Raw genomic sequence first — 6,706 nt, 5'->3', positions numbered from 1 at the left:
CTTAATAGTAGATGTTGTACATGAAATAAAATTTACTTACCATGTAAGTAATGGAAGAGCCTGTACTTACAGTTTGTAATTATGTACATGTAATAGGCAGCTACTGTTACACATATAGAACAGGTAAGGTATCTACTTATGTAACCAAAATATCTTGTTACATAAGTGTTGTAGACTTGATACAACATAATTTTAAATGCAAGTATTTTGTGGAAAAGCATGTATTTGTATTTTATATGTTTGGAAGACAATTACTGTTATACATATGTAGCAGGCCAAATTGGTTACACAGCTGCTGGTGTAACAGCGAGATCCAGATACCTGTAACGTGGGAGGCATGGCAACGCAGTTGTGGATCCAAATGCAGGCTTTATTTAAAAAGAGTGGTCAAAAGCAGGCAAAGTCAAACAGCAGCAAACAATTATAATCCAGGACAGACAAAAGAGTAATCCAATAATCAAGCATAGGTCAGGGCAGGCAGCAAATGAAAAAAAAAAGCTGAACAGTCCAAGGTAAAAAAACACTAAGGCAAGGCAAGGCATAATGAGTTCCTGGGTGAGGGATCATGGGAAATGGAGTCCAGAGAAAACAAAGACAAGACACTATCGTGACAGAGCCGATTTTTACAAATTATTTTAAGTTATTTATTTTCATAAAACACTGTTACATCAGATACATCATAATTCTTGCCACAATTCATTGCTGCTCACATGGATTCTGCACAAGCACAAGCGATCCCAACGGAAGGTAAAATGGTGAAACAATAGGTTCTCTTCCTCTGCTTTCCACGTGAATTGTCCTAAGCTGCATAGATGGGCACAAGTCTGATAAAGTGGATAAAACATAAAAAACTGAATAAGAGAGTAAATAAATAATGCAGATTATTGAAGATCGCTTTCATCTAATTAGTATTAGGAACCCCCCCTGGAGGAGCTGGAGGGACGAGGGAGCCCGGCGGAGCCAGTGGACTGACGGACCACAGTGGAGACGAGGGAGCTTTGAGCCAAGGCGACACAAACAGGTCGACGGACCAAAGTGGAGTCCAGGTCTTGAAGGCCGGAGACGGAGATCTGTGATCCTCCAACTCTGGTGCAGATGCAGGCTGACTGTCTCGAGGCGAATCCTGACCACTCACCACCCTCAAAAGGATGACCTAAGGGACAGACAGACAACAGCAGAGACAGAACAAAAAGCATGACAGGTGGAGAGGAGGAGGAGGAGGGAGAGGGAGAGGGAGGTTGGGTGGGACAACAAGTTCATAACAGGGCTTCTTCAGTGTGGCACAGCAGGCAGAGAGTTCGGAGACGGCCACCTTGGCCATGACAGGACACTCAGAGAGTTCACAGTTGGCCTCCATGGCCATGACACGACAATCAGAGGATTCACAAACAGCCTTCTTGGCCGTGGCTGGACAGTCAGAGAGTTCATAAACGGCCTCCTTGGCAATGGTTGAACAGACAGAGTTCACAAATGGCCCCCTTGGCCATGGCTGGACAGACAGAGGGTTCATAAATGATTGCCACCACCTCTGGAGGTTCTGCAGCAGTGTGGCCACTTCTAGAGGTTTTGCAGCAAGTGCTGCCATCTCTGAAGGTTCTGGAGTGAGTTCAGGAACTGTTGCGGCCTCGTGAGCAGACTCAGGGACTGGAGCGGGCTCGTGGGTGGACTCAGGGACTGGAACAACCTCAGGAGGAGTAATTGAGCGGTGAGTAGCCCAAACCCAGGAGATGAGGTACTGCATAAAGGTGGAGTTGCCATACTAGTCAGTAAACAAGCAGGGAAGGCACTGATGGAGTGGACACCTGTCAGCAGTAGGATAATCACAGCAAGATTTTATTCTCGATTCAGGAGACTGACAGTAATCCAGGCATATGCCCCATAGAATGTGCAAGCAGACTGTAGACCAATGCAACAGGCAAGACATAATCATTGTGATGGGGGACTTGAATGCCAAGGTTGGCCAAGATAACAATGGATATGAAAGGATAATGGGCACTCAAGGGCTTGGAGTTAGAAATGACAACGTGAGAGGGTGTGTGAATTCTGCAAGATTGACTATTGAGATAGAAGACTGGATGTTGAGCGACTGAAGGATGAGGAAACCAGGAAGAAATACACTGATGCTGTCAGAAGTAAGCTAACCAATATAAAGGATGAGTGGTGACAGTGAGGACATAATTGCAATGTGGGAACAGCAGAGGAAGGCTTATGTCGGTGCTGCAGAGGAAGTCCTTGGTTACAGGAAATGGAAGAGTAAACCATGGATGAGTAAAGCTACATGGCAGCTTATTGATGAGAGAAAGGAGATAAAAGGAAAAATCCACAGCACAAAATCTGAAAGAATTAAGAACAGGCTCAAAGAAACATACAAGCAGAGAGACAAAGTTAAAAATAACGTCAGGGAGAACAAAAGAAGATGGATGACAGAGAAGGCACAGAGGGCACAAAGCGCAGCAGAAAACGGCAGGCAAAAAGAGCTGTATAAAATAGTGAAAACAACTGAATGGTCAGTGTCACAAGAAGACGGTTTCAGTTAAGAATAAAGATGGGAAACAGGAACAATTAAGCAGGTGGAAAGAGCACTTCCAGGAAGTGCTCAATAGGGAAAGACCTCTAGAACCACCACAAGATGAAGAGAATGAGAGGGAAGAAACTCTTCAGATTCTAGTAGAAGCGCCTACAAAACAGGAAATCAAGAGGGCAATCCGTTCTATGGGAACTGGCAAGGCCCCAGGGATAGACCAAGTTACAGCAGAGATGATTAAGTCAGACCTGGATGGCTCTTTTAAAGAACTAAAACAAATTCTAGACTGTATCTGGCAGGAAGAAAGAGTACCAGACCAATGGAAACGGACTGATCTTCAAGATCCCAAAGAAAGGAAACCTACAAGACTGTGGAAATTGGAGAGGGGTGACACTCTTACTGATAGCCAGCAAAGTGCTTGGGAAGATTTTGATTAGAAGAATTCAGGATTGAGTTGATGGATGCCTCCGGAAAAATCAAGCTGGATTTCGGGCAGGAAGGAGCACTGTTGATCAGGGCCCGTATTCACAAAACATTTTATCTTACCACTAAGAGTTCTCCTAAATAGCAGTAAAAGCTTTTAGCTAAGAATTTTCTCTTAAAACCTGTTCACAAAGCTGCTGAGACAAACTTTTACTAAGGAATAGACAAGTCTTAAGCTAAGAGTAAGGGCGGGGTTGACCGTGTTGCTATGGATGATGTCAGCGTATTTACTAACTATCCACACAGTGATTGGCTGATAAGTCTCTGTCAGAGATTTATTCATAGAAATATTGTAGAGCGCAATATTATGTTTCCTCAAGTGACTCAAACTGGTTCTTTTCATCGACCCGAATTCAGCAAAGATCAATGGGAAGCTTTAAGATTTGCATCAGGAATCTCTTTCAGACCGCCGAGATTCGCAAGTATCAAACTTAGTCTTATTAATTGATATATTAAGTATCAGTTACACCTTTTTACAAGGTGTGTTTGAACTGAGAATCTGACGTATCCCTCAGGTTTAGATCTGTTGAATATGCAAAGTGTTCCATTAAATTCATTCTTTATGCCTCTTTCCGTACTTTAAACTTTAACCCTTTCCTATACCAACTGTATGTGTGTGTGTGTGTGTATGTTAGACCAGTTTATGTGTGTATGTAGGATGTTAGACCAGTTTATGTGTTTATGTAGTATGTTAGACTAGTTTAAGTGTTTATGTAGTTAATAAAACCTTACTTGTATCACACTTGACGTGTTCATTGTTTGCTCATAACCGGAGTCACTAATCATGCAGATTTACGCTACAAGCTTTGTAGAATTGTACAGTAAGAAAGTTATTTCCCTTAACCAGGAAATTAACGTTCTTAGAATTGACAAGACAGTTGACCCTGGGAGGTCAGCTAAATATCTACAGCGGATCTAAAATATTCATAATTAATCATAACTAGTTATGGTTAATTATTCATATTTCCCATGAGCTGATTCGCTACACCATGTAAATCATAATAATGAACCTTTAATTACCTACATAGTAGCTCAAGCGCACGCAAAAAAGGCTTGCTACAGCGCACCGGCAAATATAATAATTATGAATGCGTTAGGGAAAAACAGCAAGTACACTGCATTAACGTTTTAATAATTTATTGTTACACTAGTGCTTTCTGTTTTCGGTTTAAGAGATTAAGTCGGCGACACCGACTCATCATCTCCGCAGTATGTGCCTGTATGCGTGTTTCATACGGATTACATAATCTGAGAATATTTTTGTAGAATTGTACAGTAAGAAAGTTATTTCCCTTAACCAGGAAATTAACGTTCTTAGAATTGACAAGACAGTTGACCCTGGGAGGTCAGCTAAATATCTACAGCGGATCTAAAATATTCATAATTAATCATAACTAGTTATGGTTAATTATTCATATTTCCCATGAGCTGATTCGCTACACCATGTAAATCATAATAATGAACCTTTAATTACCTACATAGTAGCTCAAGCGCACGCAAAAAAGGCTTGCTACAGCGCACCGGCAAATATAATAATTATGAATGCGTTAGGGAAAAACAGCAAGTACACTGCATTAACGTTTTAATAATTTATTGTTACACTAGTGCTTTCTGTTTTCGGTTTAAGAGATTAAGTCGGCGACACCGACTCATCATCTCCGCAGTATGTGCCTGTATGCGTGTTTCATACGGATTACATAATCTGAGAATATTTGTTTTCTATTTGAATTTTTTTTTTATTTACAAGTTTCCCTCTCTATAGATATATTTTTCATGTCTGTAATAAGGCAATCATACACAGAGTTTTGAAAGTGCATGCTCAAGTTCACAGAGTCCGAGACGGCAGAAAGCACATCCTGTTTGCTTTCATTATTTAACAAAAGCGCAACGTTTAGTTGTATTCTAAGTGCACACGATTAAACGTAGAGTCTTTACAGATACAAAATATGCATTACTCTTATCTGTATGACCAAAAATGCAAATGATCGCACCGGCGCCTCCATCTGTCATGCGGTAGCCCAAGTGCGGTACTGTTCAGCTTCCACACTCCACACAAACACGTGAACTGCGCACTTTTTTCTAGGCTAACATTAGATTGAGCTGCCATGTAAAGTTACTACTACATACATTTTTCAGATGATAAGCCATATTTGAGGTCGATGAATGTTAGGAGAGCATAGGGATGTCCTGCCCGATGTACTATATTACCACAGAGACCAGCCGTTAACGATTTGTCCATCACTGCGTGATTTCGCCATTTCATGTGGATTTTTTTTTCTGCGACTAAGCGACTAATACAATTTTGGTAATATGCATATAAACAGCCTTTTAATTAGCAGAGTAAAATAATCATGGCTGATAGTAAGACATGCAAACATAAAAGAAAACCAAACTGGACGTGAGAACAGCTATAGGCCTAAAGGAGTTTTAGTACTGACACACACATTATTTTTAAGATTTTCTCCTAAATGTCTCCACATGGTATGCTAGCAGCTCAGCGGCAGATAAGAAAGCTCTCCAGGGGGTGATTAACTCAGCACAAAAAAATCATTGGTTGCTCTCTGGCTTCCTTAAAAGAACTTTACACTTCACTCTGCCTTACAACTAACCTCTCTTCTCAACTATGAGAGTCGTAAAAGCTGAATCATGGTCAGCCCAGGCGCCAACTTTCTCAAATGAGTTCCTGTCTCGCTCTGCTTATCTTTACAAAAAAAACACGGAGATAATGATTTACCAAACCACCTCCGATGTCGACAAGCACTAGGACAACAAGAACTGACCCCCCCCCCATCTGAATTCATTTAAGCTACAGAATGTCAGTGTGTTTCGTGACTGGCTTCAGCATAAATAAACCATCTAATGGACCACAGAACAAAGAACCTGGTATCTGGAAAGATTCCCGCGACAGACACTCTTGGAACCCCTGACCGTTTAACGCATAAATTAATAATCCGATAAACAGAAAGTGACAGATTAATAGTCCATGTCCAGGAGAAAAATGGGCATGACCTCAGGACACCTCCCCTTTTCCCCTGCATTCCAAAGAAAAGGGGCACAAGTTTACTGAGACAATCGTTGAAAATCATTGAAAGTATCGGAGCATAGATTCACAAATAATATGTTGTATGTCTTATATATATGCTTGATGTGTTAATTTAATTGTTGCAACTTCAATCAGTGTTTATTACCCTTTTTTAGGAAATGAGGTTATTAATATGGGTGTAAGATATGTGAAGTTTAGTATTGAACGGAACCTTGTGATAATTGCAGAATATTTAAATAAGTGAAAAGCTGTTATTTCAAACAGTATGTGTTGTATGACACTATATAGAAGTTATTAACAAAACCTGCAAATCTTCATTTCTCCACATAATCAATGGGGGCCTCTTGTTAATGTATGCACGCTCCGCCTGGCAAGAAGGTGATTGGGAGATCGCGTCGTGGGACGGACTTATGCAGCGGAGCAAAGCCCAATGCAGGACAGATTTGTTTGCTTGCTCTCACCTGTCGCCGTGTTAAGAGCACTCCCACCTTGTGCTCCCACGCTTACCATCAAAGCGATCGGTCATCCAAAACTCAAACACTTCAGAGAAACACGATCTTCAAAGAACTTAAGGCAAACTCAGACTGTAGCAAAACTGCTGAAGCCTCCGCGTCATCAAGAAGCCAACCAATCTCCGGAGGGCTTTTCCAAAGGAC

Source organism: Sinocyclocheilus grahami, unplaced genomic scaffold (genome assembly GCF_001515645.1).
Source record: "Sinocyclocheilus grahami isolate Dianchi unplaced genomic scaffold, SAMN03320097.WGS_v1.1 scaffold2147.1, whole genome shotgun sequence".
Taxonomy (NCBI): domain Eukaryota; kingdom Metazoa; phylum Chordata; class Actinopteri; order Cypriniformes; family Cyprinidae; genus Sinocyclocheilus; species Sinocyclocheilus grahami.
The sequence above is the reverse complement of the archived record's forward strand: the minus strand, read 5'-3'. Positions refer to the sequence as shown.